The sequence below is a fragment of the Sapajus apella genome, unplaced genomic scaffold (genome assembly GCF_009761245.1).
Source record: "Sapajus apella isolate SASKATOON/1434 unplaced genomic scaffold, GSC_monkey_1.0 scaffold29, whole genome shotgun sequence".
NCBI lineage: Eukaryota > Metazoa > Chordata > Mammalia > Primates > Cebidae > Sapajus > Sapajus apella.
The window spans coordinates 18,590,690-18,608,578 of NW_022436969.1; the positions used below are offsets into that span (position 1 = coordinate 18,590,690).

Consider the following 17,889-nt stretch of genomic DNA (forward strand, 5'->3'; position numbering starts at 1 on the left):
GAAATTAATGTGCTTGTTCTGGGGAGGCAGGGGGGTGGGGATCCATATTGTAGTACCCAGAGAAGCCACTTTGAGACTTATAAAATTTTCGTCATGTCATTGTTTGTGAGAGTGTGTAGATAGTTGGTTTACAGAAAAGTTGTGGTAGATGCATTGCAGGTCAAGATACCTCTGACCTTCAGCTAATCATCATTTGCATTTCTATTTGTACTTTCTCTGTTTTGGCAAAATCTATGAAACCATTACTCTTTGAGATATTTTTGAATGAACACATACTAATTTATATTGTATATTTGTATCACACAAAGTTTTGTTGCCAAGATATTATCACTATTTTTGTCACTATTTTTTCTTTTCTTTTTTCTTTCTTTCTTATTATTTTTTTTTTTAAGAGAGACAGGGTCTTGTTCTGTCACCCAGGCTGAAATACAATGGCAAGATTATAGCTCACTGTGATCTTGAACTCCTGGCCTCCTGTTCCAGCCTCCCAAATAGCTAGGTCTGCAGGCATGCACCACTACACCCAGCTAATTTTTAAATTTTTTGTAGAGACAGAGTCTCACTATTTTGCCCAGATTGGACTCAAACTCTTGGGCTCAAGTGATCTTCCTGCCCTGGCCTCCCAAAGTGCTAGGGATAAACCACTTTTGAAACAAGATTCATTTTTGTGAATTTGGACTCAAACACCACACAGCAATAACAAAGATGGTAGATTTAACAGATGTGATTAGTAACAAGTAGATGATTTAAATACACCTTAATGGATGTTCACTGGTGATTGGCTGAACCTGCAGAGACCAGTGCTTGTGAATGGCAGATGCTCCTTATGCTCACACAAGTCACAGGCTGGGCTGCAGATCATAGTACAGATCCCTTAACTTTGAATTTTGAGGAAAAGAAACACACACATGCGTAACTTTTAAGATTAAACAAAAATCACTTGCATTACTGTGCAGACTTAGACCACATGGCTCAAAAAGGGTAGGCAGGAGGGTGTGGGTATACTTACCCTGCCTTTGCTGGAGCCAGTTCATCCTGGGAGAGCATAGTGAGAGCTCACCTCACTCCACAGCAGATCTGAGCAAGGTACCAGCAGTGTCACCCAAGAGGGTGTCCCCGATACAGTGGGCCATTCCCAGGAACAGGGGAGCAGGCCAAATGCCACAGTCTTCTGAGGCTCAATGGCTCTTTATCTCAGTGGAGTCTAAGCAGCTCTGGATGCTGTTGTCAACCTCCAGTCGCAGCACTGTTTCAGATTCACCCCACACGTGTATCACACAATGCTTCACAATCTTAGGCTTAATTTAGCCAGTCATATGGTGACCATCTCAAGGGACGCTTGTCCCATGGTGCACTGAGCCTGAGCATGCTAGCCTAAAGAGGAATTTTCTTATTTCCCTCTGGATACATGTATATAGCACACATGTAACTTTTAGGGACCAAACAGTTATTACCAAGATGATTGTGAACATTATGACTCTTCTTATAGTTCACATCTGTGACACGTATGCAGTGGCTGCATCACCACTGGGGGTCACCAGATAGAGGTCAGTGCTTCATGATGCCACGTGTCCACAACAGACTCAGCTCCACTAATCTACCTGTCCTTTTTCACCCTGAGCACTGGGTTTCTAGGTTCCCTAAAATGAAGATGAAACGCCTACTTGAGTCGAGTGTCTGCGGCTGGGTTTTAATCAGTGCACATGGCCTCATCCCTCCCGACCTTGCTCTGCTGTCCTGAAGCACTTGCAGGTGCTTGGCCTCGCCTGGCTTCCTGCTGTCACTGCTCATAACACCGGTCTGTGAAGCCTCCTGTCCTGTCCTGAAGTCCGTCAGACATTTGCTGTTTGTCCTCTGTGCTCTTGCTGCTTTGTATGGAGATTAATATGGTGCTGTGTTTATTTTTCTGTTGCATTTAATGTGCCTTCACCTAATGCCAGCCTCTCCTCTCCTTAAGATTAGGGTGTTCCTCCACTCAGAGGAGCCTCATCTTTGACTCTTCAGTTTGTTTGTTTAACGTTTCACTGATCTTTAACATTGCAATTGAAGATGACAGTGTTGAAGTGATAATTATGCAAATCATCTAGATAGTCCACCATGGCTTACCAGCTAGTTAGATGGATGTGAACTCATGTGGGCTTTTAGGCTGTTGTCTGAAAGTACTCAAGTGAGCATAATCTCACTTCCTCTGACCTTCAAATCTGGGAAAGCACCACCCAGGAGAATGGCAGCATCAGCAGAATCCCTGAGACACTGAAATCCTAGAATCTTGAGAGGCTGGATGACACCTGCAATGTTCTGGGCAATCTAGTGTGTTCTTTAGCCACAGTCTTGAGAGCTGCTCATCTCAAATTTAGGGTCTGCAGCGCTGCTGCTGCCAGCACTGGGTGGCCACTCCTTCCAGCTACAGAATCCCCCATAGCCACTGGGGTTTGACTTTTAACCTTGATATCTGCCTTGACTTCAGATGTCCTTGTGCTATTTTCATTGAAGCAGGGGAGGACTCTCCATTCAAGTTGGGACTCTCTAATTAGATTCATGAATTAGGTCTTGTGGTCTGCTGGTTGTAGGTAACCTAGGGTTAGAGGTGTCCTACTTTAGTGACAGAGATGAGTGAGCTTGTGATATGCTATTTGAATAAGAAAGGGTAAATAAAATACCCAAGAGGATTGTTGGCTCACCCCTGCAATCCCAGCTCTTAGGGAGGCAGAGGCGGGAGGATAGCTTGAGCCCAGGAGTTCGAGACCTGCCTGGGCAATATGGTGAGACACCGTTTTCCACAAAAAGGAAAAAAACAAAAAGACAAAAAAACCCTCACGGAGATTGGTAGCACGACAATGTAAATATACTTAACGTGATTGAACTGTACCATTAAAAATGGTTACGATGGTAAATGTTATGTGTATTTTTTCACAATTAGAAACAAAACATCTTAAAAAATCACCTCAATGTCTCTCCCAGTTTCCCATAGTAAATGAATTAGGATTCAGAAACATATTTATCAGTTTTTTCAGTGTAATAGAAGGTGCTTCTCCAAACCCAATCAATCAATATGCATTTTAAAGGTTGAGTTTTTGGCAGGGTGCAGTGGCTCATGCCTGTAATCCCAGTACTTTGGGAGGGTGAGGTGGGTGGATCACCTGAGCTCAGGAGTTCAAGACCAGCCTGGGAAACATGACGAAACCCTGTCTCTACTAAAAATACAAAAAGTAGCCAGGCATGGCGGTGTATGCCTGTAATCCCAGCTACTTGGAGGGTGAGGCAGGAGAATCGCTTGAATCTAGGAGGCAGAGGTTGCAGTGAGCCGAGATTCACGCCTGTAATCCCAGCATTCTGGGAGGCTGAGGCAGGCAGATCATGAGGTTAAGAGATCGAGACCATCCTGGCTGAAGTGGTGAAACCCCATCTATACTAAAAATACAAAAATTAGTGGGGCATGGTGGTGGGCACCTGTAGTCCCAGCTACTCAGGAGGCTGAGGCAGGAGAATTACTTGAACCTGGGAGGTGGAGATTGCAATGAGCCAAGATTGCACCATTTCACTTTAGCCTGGCGACAGATCGAGACTCCATCTCAAAAAAAAAAAATAATAATAATGTTTTTGTGCCATTTTCTCATAATAATCTTGATGTTTGATATTAGTAAAAATTTATTAAATAATGTAATATTTTGTGAATATTCTTCATTGTTCTTTTACCACCAGTAGCTTTCTCTGCAATCACACTTGTGTTCTTAGTAACCTACTAGTCAGATATTTCAAACTCAAGATGTTTAATATTGAATTTGTGTATCTACTTTTTATTTGCCAGTCTCCAATAAGTTTATTGAAAGCACCTACTGGACAAGATAACAATTTAATTCAAAATGAGTATCTCAAGTACCCGTTTTGGGTTTTGATTTGTAGAACTGGAGGGATATTGGTGAACCATAGTGTATTGGCAATATCTTTATTTTTAGAAATTTTTTGCTTGTATTTCAGTTCTAATGTTAATTTTTTATTGTGCTAAAGTGTTGTACAACCATTACCACTATCTAGTTCTAGAACAGTTTTCATCCCTCTGAATGGAAAACCCTATGCCCATTAAGCAGTCACTTCCCTTTCTCTCCCCTTCCCCAGCTCCCAGCAGCCACTTAGCTGTTTTCTGTCTCTCTTGATTTGCCTATTCTGTATATGTCATAGAAATGCATAATATTACTTTTGAAACAAAACGTAAACTACTCTTTAGACAATTTAATGTGTTCTCTATCTTTAGGATTATGGTATTTTAAAAATTGTTACTATGTAATTGATAGATACAATATATAAATATACATGTCCAGCCATCTGGGATTAGTTAAATTTTGCACAGTGGGTCTTCATGTTAAAATACACAAACCTTTAAAGAGGATCTAGAAATATACATTTATCGACATTTAAAGTGCTTTAAATATTAACTAAGGGGGAGGCAGATTACAAAACTATATTGTATTATTGCATTCTACAAAAATATGGAACCATACACAGTGTCTAGGAAATAACCAAGGTGTTTAGAATGACAGATTAAGGTGAATAGTTTGAGTTTTCCCTATGATCTTTTTCTTTATTATTCTTCTGGAGGTCCTTATTTTGTGATTTGTGTGAACATTTACTTAAATAAGAAAGTTTTATTTGTTTCCTGAATTTGCACTAAAAAAATTAGTGTAAGATTTCATGGTATGTTGAAAATTCAGGCAAAGTATATTAATATTATTTTAATTAATTAATTTAGACAGAAATCCATTGCTCAGTCTTGAAAATGAAAATATTGCAAGTGCAGTCATAGCAAAATCCCTGTTTGAAATTTTAAAATTTTTAAAAAATGTATAGATGAACTCCATTTATAATTCCCAGAAAAGGGAAGACAACTCAACCAACCAGTAAAATAAGGGAATTGGACTAGATATTTCAAAGCTCATTATGTGGCAGAGTGATTTCAGTGTTTGTGTTACCCGTTCTTTTGAAACAGTAAAAAAAAAAAAAAAAAAAAATTAAAAAAAAAAAAAAAGAGAACCTCTAAATGTGTGATTTATTCCATAATCATGAATCTGGCAAATGATTGAATTAAAAGAAACACTAGATTAAAAACCTATTAAATAGTCCCTTCATGTTGTCATAATGGGGAACGCAATGCCTTTTCTGAGATATGTTTAAGATGAAAACATCTATTTTAGTCTGAAACTTCTTTTATTTTTCCATTTATTTATTTTATTGTATTTTAGGTTTTGGGGTACATGTGAAGAACATGCAAAATTGTTGCATAGGTACACATGTGGCAGTGTGATTTGCTGCCTTCCTCCCCATCACCTACACCTGGCATTTCTCCCCTTGCTATCTCTCCCCAGCTCCCCCCCACAACGTCCCTCCCCTATTTCCCCCCAACTGACCCCAGTGTGTAGTGTTCCCCTCCCTGTGTCCATGTGTTCTCATTGTTCAACACCCACCTATGAGTGAGAACATGCGGTGTTTGATCTTCTGCTCTTCTGTCAGTTTGCTGAGAATGATGGTTTCCAGGTTCATCCATGTCCCTACAAAGGACCCAAACTCATCGTTCTTGATGGCTGCATAATATTCCATGGTGTATATGTGCCACGTTTTCCCTATCCAGTCTATCGTCGATGGGCATTTGGGTTGGTTCCAGGTCTTTGCTATTGTAAACAGTGCTGCAATGAACATTCATGTGCACGTGTCCTTATAGTAGAACGATTTGTAATCCTTTGGATATATACCCAGTAATGGGATTGCTGGGTCAAATGGAATTTCTATTTCTAGGTCCTTGAGGAATCGCCACACTGTCTTCCACAATGGTTGAACTAATTTACACTCCCACCAACAGTGTAAAAGTGTTCCTATTTCTCCACATCCTCTCCAGCATCTGTTGTCTCCAGATTTTTTAATGATCGCCATTCTCACTGGCGTGAGATGGTATCTCAATGTTGTTTTGATTTGCATTTCTCTGATGACCAGTGATGGTGAGCATTTTTTCATATGTTTGTTGGCCTCATGTATGTCTTCTTTTGTAAAGTGTCTGTTCATATCCTTTGCCCACTTTTGAATGGGCTTGTTTGTTTTTTTCTTGTAAATCTGTTTTAGTTCTTTGTAAATTCTGGATATCAGCCCTTTGTCAGATGGGTAAACTGCAAAATTATTTTCCCATTCTGTTGGTTGCCGATTCACTCTAGTGATTGTTTTCTTTGCTGTGCAGAAGCTGTGGAGTTAGATTAGGTCCCATTTGTCTATTTTGGCTTTTGTTGTCAATGCTTTTGGTGTTTTGGTCACGAAGTCCTTGCCTACACCTATGTCCTGAATGGTTTTGCCTAGATTTTCTTCTAGGGTTTTTATGGTGTTAGGTCTTATGTTTAAGTCTTTATTCCATCTGGAGTTAATTTTAGTGTAAGGTGTCAGGAAGGGGTCCAGTTTCTGCTTTCTGCACATGGCTAGCCAGTTTTCCCAACACCATTTATTGAACAGGGAATCCTTTCCCCATTGCTTGTTTTTGTCAGGTTTGTCAAAGATCAGATGGTTGTAGATATGTTGCGTTGCCTCCGAGACCTCTGTTCTGTTCCATTGGTCTATATCTCTGTTTTGGTACCAGTACCATGCTGTTTTGATTACTGTAGCCTTGTAGTATAGTTTGAAGTCTGGTAGTGTGATGCCCCCCGCTTTGTTCTTTTTGCTTAGAATTGACTTGGCTATACGGGCTCTCTTTTGGTTCCATATGAAGTTTAAGGTGGTTTTTTCCAGTTCTGCGAAGAAGGTCATTGGTAGCTTGATGGGGATGGCATTGAATCTGTAAATTACTTTGGGCAGTGTGGTCATTTTCACGATATTGATTCTTCCTAACCATGAACATGGAATGTTTCTCCGTCTGTTTGTGTCCTCTCTTATTTCGTTGAGCAGTGGCTTGTAGTTCTCCTTGAAGAGGTCCTTTACGTTCCTTGTTAGTTGTATTCCTAGGTATTTTATTCACTTTGTGGCAATTGTGAATGGCAGTTCGTTCTTGATTTGGCTGTCTTTAAGTCTGTTATTGGTGTATAGGAATGCATGTGATTTTTGCACATTGATTTTGTATCCTGAGACTTTGCTGAACTTGCTTATCAGTTTCAGGAGGTTTGGGGCTGAGACGATGGGGTCTTTTAGATATACAATCATGTCGTCTGCAAACAGAGACAATTTGACTTCCTCCTTTCCTATTTGAATGCCCTTTATTTCTTTTTCTTGCCTGATTGCTCTGGCTAGAACTTCTAATACTATATTGAATAGCAGTGGAGAGAGAGTGCATCCTTGTCTAGTGCCACATTTCAAGGGGAGTGCTTCCAGTTTCTGCCCTTTCAATATGATATTGGCTGTTGGTTTGTCATAAATAGCTTTTATTATTTTGAGATACGTTCCATCAATACCTAGCTTATTGAGGGTTTTTAGCATAAAGGGCTGTTGAATTTCGTCAAAGGCCTTCTCTGCATCTATTGAGATAATCATGTGGTTTTTGTCTTTGGTTCTGTTTATCGGGTGAATTACGTTTATAGACTTGCGTATGTTGAACCAGCCTTGCATCCCCGGGATGAAGCCTACTTGATCATGGTGGATAAGCTTTTTGATGTGCTGTTGCAATCGGCTTGTCAGTATTTTATTGAAGATTTTTGCATCTATGTTCATCATGGATATTGGCCTGAAGTTTTCTTTTCTTGTTGAGTCTCTGCCGGGTTTTGGAATCAGGATGATGTTAGTGTCATAAAATGATTTGGGAAGAATTCCCTCTTTTTGTATTGTTTGGAATAGTTTCAGAAGAAATGGTACCAGCTCCTCTTTGAATGTCTGGTAGAATTCAGCTGTGAACCCATCTGGACCTGGGCTTTTTTTGGGTGGTAAGCTCTTAATTGCTGCCTCAACTTCAGACCTTGTTACGGGTCTGTTCAGGGTTTCGGCTTCTTCCTGGTTTAGGCTTGGCAGGAGGCAAGTGTCCAGGAATTTATCCATTTCTTCCAGGTTTATTAGTTTGTGTGCATAGAGTTGTTTGTAATAATCTCTGATGTTGGTTTGAATTTCTGTGGAATCTGTGGTGATATCCCCTTTATCATTTTTGATTGCATCAATTTGGTTATTCTGTCTTTTCTTTTTTATTAATCTGGCTAGTGGTCTGTCTATTTTGTTGATCTTTTCAAAAAACCAGCTCCTGGATTTATTGATTTTTTGAAGGGTTTTTTGTGTCTCTATCTCCTTCCGTTCTGCTGTGATCTTAGCTGTTTCTTGTCTTCTGCTAGACTTTGAGGTTTTTTGATCTTGCTCCTCTAGCTCTTTCAGTTTTGATGATAGGGTGTCAATTTTTGATCTCTCCTTGCTTCTCATGTGGGCACTTATTGCTATATATTTTCCTCTAGAGACTGCTTTAAATGTGCCCCAGAGATTCTGGTATGTTGTGTCTTCATTCTTGTTGGTTTCGAAGAACATCTTTATTTCTGTCTTCATTTCATTGTTTATCCAGTCAACATTCAAGAGCAAGTTGTTCAGCTTCCATGTAGCTGTGCAGTTCTGGGTTAGTTTTTGAATTCTGAGTTCTAACTTGATTGCACTGTGGTCTGAGAGACTGTTTGTTACGATTTCCGTTATTTTGCATTTGCTGAGGAGTGATTTACTCCCAATTATGTGGTCAATTTTAGAGTAGGTGTGATATGGTGCTGAGAAGAATGTATATTCTGTGGCTTTGGGGTGGAGAGTTCTGTAAATGTCTATTAGGTTTGCTTGGTCCAGGTCTGAGTTCAAGTCCTGGATATCCTTGTTAATTTTCTGTCTGGTTGATCTGTCTAATGTTGACAATGGGGTGTTAAAGTCTCCCACTATTATTGTGTGGGAGTCTAAGTCTCTTTGTAAGTCATTAAGAACTTGCCTTATGTATCTGGGTGCTCCTGTATTGGGTGCGTATATATTTAGGATCGTTAGCTCTTCTTGTTGCATTGATCCTTTTACCATTATGTAATGTCCCTCTTTGTCTCTTATGATCTTTGTTGCTTTAAAGTCTAATTTATCAGAGATGAGAATTGCAACTCTTGCTTTTTTTTGCTCTCCATTTGCTTGGTAAATCTTCCTCCATCCCTTTATTTTGAGCCTTTGTGTATCCTTGCATGTGAGATGGGTTTCCTGGATACAGCACACCGATGGGTTTTGTCTTTTTATCCAATTTGCCAGTCTGTGTCTTTTGATTGGGGCATTTAGTCCATTTACATTTAGGGTTAATATTGTTATGTGCGAATTTGATACTGCCATTTTGGTGCTAGCTGGGTTTTTGCCCTTTAGTTGAGCTGTTACTTGTTCTTCCTTTATATGTGTAGAGCCTCTTTCAGGAGCTCTTGTAGAGCTGGCCTTTTGGTGACGAAATCTCTGAGTACTTGCATGTTCCCAAAGGATTTTATTTTTCCTTCACTTATGAAGCTTAGTTTGGCTGGATAGGAGATTCTGGGTTGAATGTTCTTTTCTTTAAGGATGTTGAATATTTGCCCCCACTCTCTTCTGGCTTGTAGGGTTTCTGCTGAGAGATCTGCTGTGAGTCTGATGGGCTTCCCTTTGTGAGTAACCCGACCTTTCTCTCTGGCTGCCCTTAGTATTTTCTCCTTCATTTCGACCCTAGTGAATCTGACAATTATGTGCCTTGGGGTTGCTCTTCTTGATGAATATCTTTGTGGTGTTCTCTGTATTTCCTGGACTTGAATGTTCGCCTGCCTTGCTAGGTTGGGCAAGTTTTCCTGGATAATATCCTGAAGAGTATTTTCCAGCTTGGATTCATTCTCTTCGTCACATTCAGGTACGCCTATCAAACGTAGATTAGGTCTTTTCACATTGTCCCACATTTCTTGGAGACTTTGTTCATTCCTTTTTACCCTTTTTTCTCCAGTCTTGCCTTCCCGTTTTATTTCATTGAGTTGATCTTCGACCTCTGATATCCTTTCTTCTGCTTGGTCAATTCGGCTGTTGATACTTGTGCATGCTTCACGAAGTTCTCGTGTTGCGTTTTTCAGCTCCATCAATTCACTTATATTCCTTTCTATTTTGTCCATTCTCGTTAGCATTTCGTCAAATCTTTTTTCAAGGTTCTTAGTTTCTTGGCATTTGGTTAGAACATGTTCTTTAAGTTCACAGAAGTTTCTTACTACCCACCTTCTGAAGTCTGATTCTGTCATTTCATCACACTCGTTCTCCCTCCAACCTTGTTCCCTTGCTGGTGAGGAGTTGTGATCCCTTGTAGGAGGAGAGGTGTTCTGGTTTCGGGTGTTTTCATCCTTTTTGCGCTGGTTTCTTCCCATCTTTAAGGATTTCTCCACTTGTCGACTTTGTAGTTGCTGGCTTTCAGATAGGGTCTCAAATCTTTCAGATTGACGTTCTGTTTGTTGATGATGAGGTTATTTCTGTTTCTTGGTTTTCCTTCTGACAGTCTGGCCCCTCTGCTGTAGGTCTGCTGAGGTTCACTCCAGGCCCTGCTTGCCTGGGGTTCACCTGCAGCAGCTGCTGAACAGCAAGGGTTGTTACCAGTTTTCTTCTTCTGCTATCTTTGTCCCAGAAGGATACTCGCCTAGTGTCAATCTGATCTCTCTTTTATGGGGTGTCTCTTTGGATATATAGGGGTCAGGGAGCTGCTTGAGGAGACGGTCTCTTGTTTATAGGAGCTCAAATGGTGAGCTGTGAGCTCTGTTGTTGTTCATTCAGAGCTGCTGGGCAGGTACTTTTAGGTCTGCTGTAGCAGAACTCATAAACTGCTTTTTGTTCCCAGGTGCTCTGTCCCAGGGATTTAGGGCTTTATTTATGAGTTTCCGTTATGCTGCCACCTTCATTTTTTTTTTTTTTTTTTTCCGTCACACCTGCCCAGCCCAGCAAGGAGGCAGCCTAGTCACTGTCGGCCTGTAGAGGCTTTGCTGAGCTGCTGTGGGCTCCGCCCCGCTGCCGAGTGAACTTCCCTGCAGTCCTGTTTATATGGGTGAAGTTAGAACTGCTTTGGTGATGGCCCGCCTCTGTTGAGGCGGAGTCTCTCTGCTGTAGCGGGTTGCCTTGGCAACGGTGGGCTGCCTCAGCAATGGCGGGTTGCCTTGGCAACGGCGGGCTGCCTCAGCATTGGCCGACTAACTCGGTCGTGGCGGGCTGCCTCGGTAATGGCGGACGCCCCTCCCCCACAGAGCTGGACTGTCCCGGGTTCAGCTGCGCTTGCTGTGAAAGTCTCAATCCAGAGTTTCTGGTTGTTGTCCTTTTGTGGGGGTGGGACCAGCTGAGCCTGATCTCCTGGCTCCCTGCCTCAGAGCCTTTTTTAAGTTCGTGTTTCAGTCGCCTGTTGAAGAGGCGCTGGGGTCTGTTTGTTTTCCCCTGCGGCCACTCACTGCGCTGGCTTAAACAGCGGCACTGTGGTTTGTGGCGCTTTTTTTTTTTTTTTTTTTTTTTTTTGCCCTAGAGTCTACTGTCCTCCTTCTCTGCTCAGTCCCCTTTTTGAACCGGCGAATGGGCGACTTCCCGTGGCTCCAATCGCCAGCCAAAAGGGCACCCGGACCGGTGTATTTTGTACGGAGAACCGGAGAACCGCGGTGCCGACAAAGCAGCCGCGCGGGGCAAAGCAGCGGCCCCGGCCGGCAGAGCTGCGCTGGCCGAAACAGCCGCGCTGTTGACCGTGGAGCTCCTCCGCCCGGGAATTTCCTAGTCTGTGGGCAATAAAAACGCGGCGTCCACTCACCGTCTGCGCTTTCACTGGGAGCTGCAATCCTTAGATGTTCCTAAACGGCCATCTTGGATCCTCCTCCTGAAACTTCTTATATCCATTATTTATCTCTAAGCTTATTATAGGTGTTTTCAGATTCTGTGACACATCTTATTATTACACAAATACCAATTCTGCTTGTTATACTAATTTAAATTGATAATGTGCTTTGTTCTAATATGAATTATTTTTCACCATATAATGTTTATTGATAATGATAATAAGAGCAGACATAGGAAATGATTTTGTATCTTTGCATTCTGTACCTTTTTAAAGACCTGCTCTTCAGTCACTTCCTGACCATGTGCTACTCATGTCTCATACATGATGATTACTCATTATTGTTATTTTATGTGTATTTCACTTAAAGTTTTTAAAGAGAGTCTAAGACAAAGAATGCAATTTTCAAGGTGCTTGGATGTGAGATCTTTTATATTTATGTGATCCATTCAAGTTTTGGTTTCTATAAAGTATTTTTATTGTAAAATATAAAATACTTAAAGTGAATACAATATGAATAGATAAATAGTTATGAGGTTGATTTTTGCTTGATGATCACTCAGGTCAAGAAGCAGAGCACTATTCATATCTAAGAAGCCCCCAGTTACCTTTCCCAGTCATAACTGCCTTCCTGTTTCCAGAGGTAACCACTGTCTTGACTTTTACATTAATAACATTATTTCTTTTCTAAACATACATGGTTTTAATATCCATGCATACAATAACATTATTTCAGTTTTGACTGATTTTTAACTTTAACTGAATGGAATAATACACTCTATATTAGCTTATACGTTAGTTATTTTTTCAGTATTGTTTAAGATTCAAAAATGTTTTATGTGACTGCAATTAGTTTATTTATGTTGCTCAATGATATTCCTCTGTGTGTGTATGTATGTATTTATTTAATATATACCTAATTTTTTTATCCACTCTACTCTTGCTGGACACTTGGCTTATTTCTGTTTTTACCTGTCATGAAATAGTGCTACAGTAAGTATTCTTGTGTGTGTGTCCTAATGAACATAATCATGCAAAGACTGGGTTGAGTACAGAGTATGTAACTTCTGCCTCTTTTTTGATACTGACAGTTTTTCTCTAGGGTGGTTATAGTAATTTTAATTCCCAGTAACAATGATGAAGAGTTACCCTTGTCCCACATCTTTCCAGTGCTGAGTATTGTCAATTTAAATTACAGAGCTGATAGGTATGCAGTAGAATCTCATTGTGGTTAAAAATTATATTTCCCTTATTCACAAGTAAGTTGAAGACAATTAATGCTTATGGCCATTTAGAGTTCCTCTTTTATGAAATTCTTTCCTCATTGGCTTTCTAGATATAGAGTAATGTCATCTGCAAACGAGGATGATTTTACTTCCTCTATTACTATTTGGATGCCCTTTATTTCTTTCTCTTGTTTGATTGCTCTGGCCAGGACTTCCAACACTTTGTTGAATAGGAGTGGTGAGAGAGGGCATCCTTGTCTTGTTCTGGTTTTCAAGGGGAATGCTTCCAGCTTTTGCTCATTCTGTAACATGTTGGCTGTGGGTTCGTCATAGATGATTCTTACATTTTAAGGTATGTTCTTTCAGTACCTAGTTTGTTGAGAATTTTTAACACGAAGGAATGTTGAATTTTATTAAAAGCCTTTTCTTCATCTGTTGAGATGATTATGTGGTTTTTGACTTTAATTCTGTTTATATGATGAATCACGTTTATTGATTTGCATATGTTGAATCAGCCTTGCATCCCCAGGATAAAGCCTGCTTGATCATGGTGGATTAGCTTTTTGATGTGCTGCTGGATTTTGTTTGCTAGTATTTTGTTGAGAATTTTTGCATGAATGTTAATCAAGAATATTGGCCTGAAATTTTCTTTTTTTGTTGTTGTATCTCTGCCAGGTTTTGTATTTGAATGATGATGGCCTCAGAGAATGAGTTAGAGAGGAGACCTTTCTCCTCAATTCTTTGGAATAGCTTCAGTAGAATTGGTACCAGCTCTTATTTGTACATCTAGTAGAATTCAGCTGTGAATCTGTCTTGTCCTGGGCTTGTTTTTTTTTTTGTTTTTAGGCTATTAATGATTCAATTTCGGAGCTCATTATTGGTCTTAAGAGGGATTCAGTTTCTTTCTGGTTCTGTCTTGGGAGGATATATGTGTCCAGGAATTCACCCATTTCTTCTAAATTTTCTAGTTTCTGTGCATAGAGGTGTTCATAGTAGTCTTTGATGGTTATTTGTATTTCTGTGAGGTCAGTGGTTATATCCCCTTTGTCATCTCTAATTGGATTAGTTTGGGTATTTTCTTCTTTATTAGTCTAGCCAACAGTCTATCTTATATTTTTCAAAAAATTCAGCTCCTGGATTCATTGATCTTTTGTATAGTTTTTCATGTCTCGGCCTTCTTCAGTTCAGCTCTGATACTGGATTTTTCTTTAGACCATATATTTGTACATAACGTGAAATAAGGGACAAATTCATTTTTCCTTTTCCTTTCTCTGTCTCCTTATGTCTTCCTAACACTATTCTTGCTTCCTGCTAACTTCCAATATGGAAATTCACATTCCCCAACAGATAATTTAAAAGACCATTCTTCTCTGTTCTGTACCTGTCATAAATAAACATAAATACATAAACATATACATATATTTATGAATCTGGGCTCTTCATTCTATTCCATTGATTAATTTGTCCATTTTTGCACCAGTAATCCTAGTCTTGACAACTATGGTTGTATGCTGTGTTTTGATATATGCTAGACAAAGTCCTACCTTGTCCCTTTTCATGTTAAGAGTACTCAGATACTGTTTTAGTCTGTTTGTGTAGCTATAACAAAATACCCAAGACTGAGTAATTTATAAATAACAGAAAAATATTTCCCACGGTTCTGGAGGCTGGGATATCTAAGACCAAGGTACTGACAGATTTTGTGTCTAGTGGAGGCTCACTGCTTCCAAGATAGTGCCTTGCTGCTGTGTCCTCACATGGCAGAAGGAGGAAGGGCAAAAGGCCAGATGTAGCTCTCTGAAGCGTCTTTTATAAGGACATGAATCCTATCCATGAGGATAGATCTTTCAGGGCCTAATGACCTCCCAAATGCTGCACGTCATACCACCACTTTGGGGGTTAAGTTCTGGTAAATGAATTTTGGAGAGACACACACATTCAAGTCATAGCCAATACTACTCCTATTTCCATGTGTACCTTAAAGGCAGCTTGTCAAAGTAAGACTGATTGTATTAAATCTGTAGATCAATTTGGGAGAGATTAATATCTGCAATATATCATATCTTTTAATCAGTGATTATGATATCCCCTTTTATTTAGATCTTCTGTATTCTTGCTAATTGAGGCATGACTATGTATACCTTTTAAAGAATATATATATAATCTACATACCTTATAATTCCTTGAACATCTTTGGTTAGATTTATTGTTGGTAGCTGATATTTTTTGATGGAATTATAAATGTTGTATTTTTTTAAATCACGTTTTAACTGTTGCTGATACATAGAAATGTATTCTACATTTGTATGTTGAACATGTATCTTCCTGGCTTGTTAACTTATGAATTCTATACGTTTTTCTGTCTATTATTTTGGAATTTTTACATATGTAGATAGCATCCTTATTTTGTTCCTCATCTTAAAAGGAAAATTTCAATGAAGCATCATTAATCATTAATTAAATAATGGTGTTTACTAAGATCCTTTATGCTGTTCTTACCTTTAATTGGGGTACAAGGTATGGCAGTATCTGTGAAAATGAGAGGATACTACCCTGCCCTAACTCTAATCATTATTGTGGGATATTTGGATTTGGGCATCTTACAAATATGAATCTAGGTGTATACTAAGCAATAAAGTTGTCCCAGGTACTGCAAGCCCATATCAATTGTACGTATTATTAGTACAAACATTGAAAGCATTAAATCTCCCCACTTAAGTTGATAGCACTTACATTAAACAGCCAAGCGAGCCCCAAAGCATACACTAAATCTGTTGTGGCACTGCCCAGTGTCATCTTTGGTCATGGTAGAAATGTTAACAGCCATGCATTGCTTAACCACAGGGATACGTTCTGGGAAATGTCTGAAAATGTATTTATCAATATTTTGTTTCTAAATTCATGTTTTTTCTTCAATGCACTGGAACCGTATGCATGATACTGAGGCAGTGGTAAGCTCTTATTACTCTAAAGGGAGTGGCTGAGGGCAAAGTCAGATGCATCAGAGAATATAGTTAGTAAGTTTCAAAGTTTATTTGTAGCCATCACATGGAATACAAAACAACAGAAAGCAAGTTTTTCTGTTAATTTAAGGCTACCAGTTTGACAGGCTGGAGTTAGTGTCATGGAATGAACAAATCAAATAATTGAATAAGAATTTTCACAATGACCTTCTTCACAGAACTGGAAAAAAACACCTTAAACTTCATATGGAACCAAAAGAGAGCCCGCATAGCCAAGTCAATTCTAAGCAAAAAGAACAAAGCGGGAGGCATCACACTACTGGACTTCAAACTATACTACAAGGCACAGTAATCAAAACAGCATGTTACTGGTACCAAAACAGAGATATAGACCAATGGAACAGAACAGAGGCCTCGGAGGCAACACAACATATCTACAACCATATGATCTTTGACAAACCTGACAAAAACAAGCAATGGGGAAAGGATTCCCTGTTCAATAAATGGTGTTGGGAAAACTGGCTAGCCATGTGCAGAAAGCAGAAACTGTACCCCTTCCTGACACTTTACACTAAAATTAACTCCAGATGGATTAAAGACTTAAACATAAGACCTAACACCATAAAAACCCTAGAAGAAAATCTAGGCAAAACCATTCAGGACATAGACATAGGCAAGGACTTCATGACCAAAACACCAAAAGCATTGACAACAAGAGCCAAAATAGACAAATGGGACCTAATCAAACTCCACAGCTTCTGCACAGCAAAAGAAAACAGTCATTAGAGTGAATCGGCAACCAACAGAATGGGAAAAATTTTTTGCAGTTTACCCATCTGACAAAGGGCTGATATCCAGAATTTACAAAGAACTAAAACAGTTTTACATTAAAAAAACAAACAAGCCCATTCAAAAGTGGGCAAAGGATATGAACAGATACTTTACTAAAGAAGACATACATGAGGCCAACAAACATATGAAAAAATGCTCACCATCACTGGTCATCAGAGAAATGCAAATCAAAACTACATTGAGATACCATCTCATGCCAGTTAGAATGGCGATCATTAAAAAATCTGGAGACAACAGATGCTGGAGAGGATATGGAGAAACAGGAACACTTTTACACTGTTGGTGGGAGTGTAAATTAGTTCAACCATTGTGGAAGACAGTGTGGGAATTCCTCAAGGACCTAGAAATAGAAATTCCATTTGACCCAGCAATCCCATTACTGGGTATATATCCAAAGGATTATAAAGCATTCTACTATAAGGACACTTGCACACGAATGTTCATTGCAGGACTGTTTACAATAGCAAAGACCTGGAACCAACCCAAATGTCCATCGATGATAGACTGGACAGGGAAAATGTGGCACATATACACCATGGAATATTATGCAGCCATCAAAAACGATGAGTTCGTGTCCTTTGTAGGGACATGGATGAACCTGGAAACCATCATTCTCAGCAAACTGACAGAAGAGCAGAAAATCAAACACCGTATGTTCTCACTCATAGGTGGGTGTTGAACAATGAGAACACATGGACACAGGGAGGGGAACACTACACACTGGGGTCTGTGGGTGAAAATAGGGGAGGCATAGTCGGGGGTGGGGAGTTGGGGAGAGATGCCAGATGTAGGTGATGGGGAGGAAGGCAGCAAAACACACTGCCACGTGTGTACCTGTGCAACAATATTGCATGTTCTTCACATGTACCCCAAAACCTAAAATGCAATAAAATAAATAAATGGAATTAAAAAAAAAAAGAATTTTCAAAGAAGTAATCCAAGTCTTAGTTACCCAATTTAAAGATTACACTTGGTCATACAGTCATGTGTCTTTTAATAACAGTGATACGTTCTGAGAAATGCATCGTTCAGGCAATTCTGTCCTTGTGCAAATGTCATGGAATGTACTTACACAAACCTAGATAGTAGAGCCTGTAACACATGT

The 17,889-nt window shown here is 39.7% G+C and overlaps 1 protein-coding gene across 12 annotated transcripts in view; it reads left to right on the plus strand.

Annotated features, from left to right (window-relative positions):
- The window catches only part of PTPRM (protein tyrosine phosphatase receptor type M), an 816,519-nt gene that overhangs the window by 232,654 nt on the left and 565,976 nt on the right, over window positions 1-17,889 (plus strand). The gene's annotated exons all lie outside the window — the stretch shown is intronic.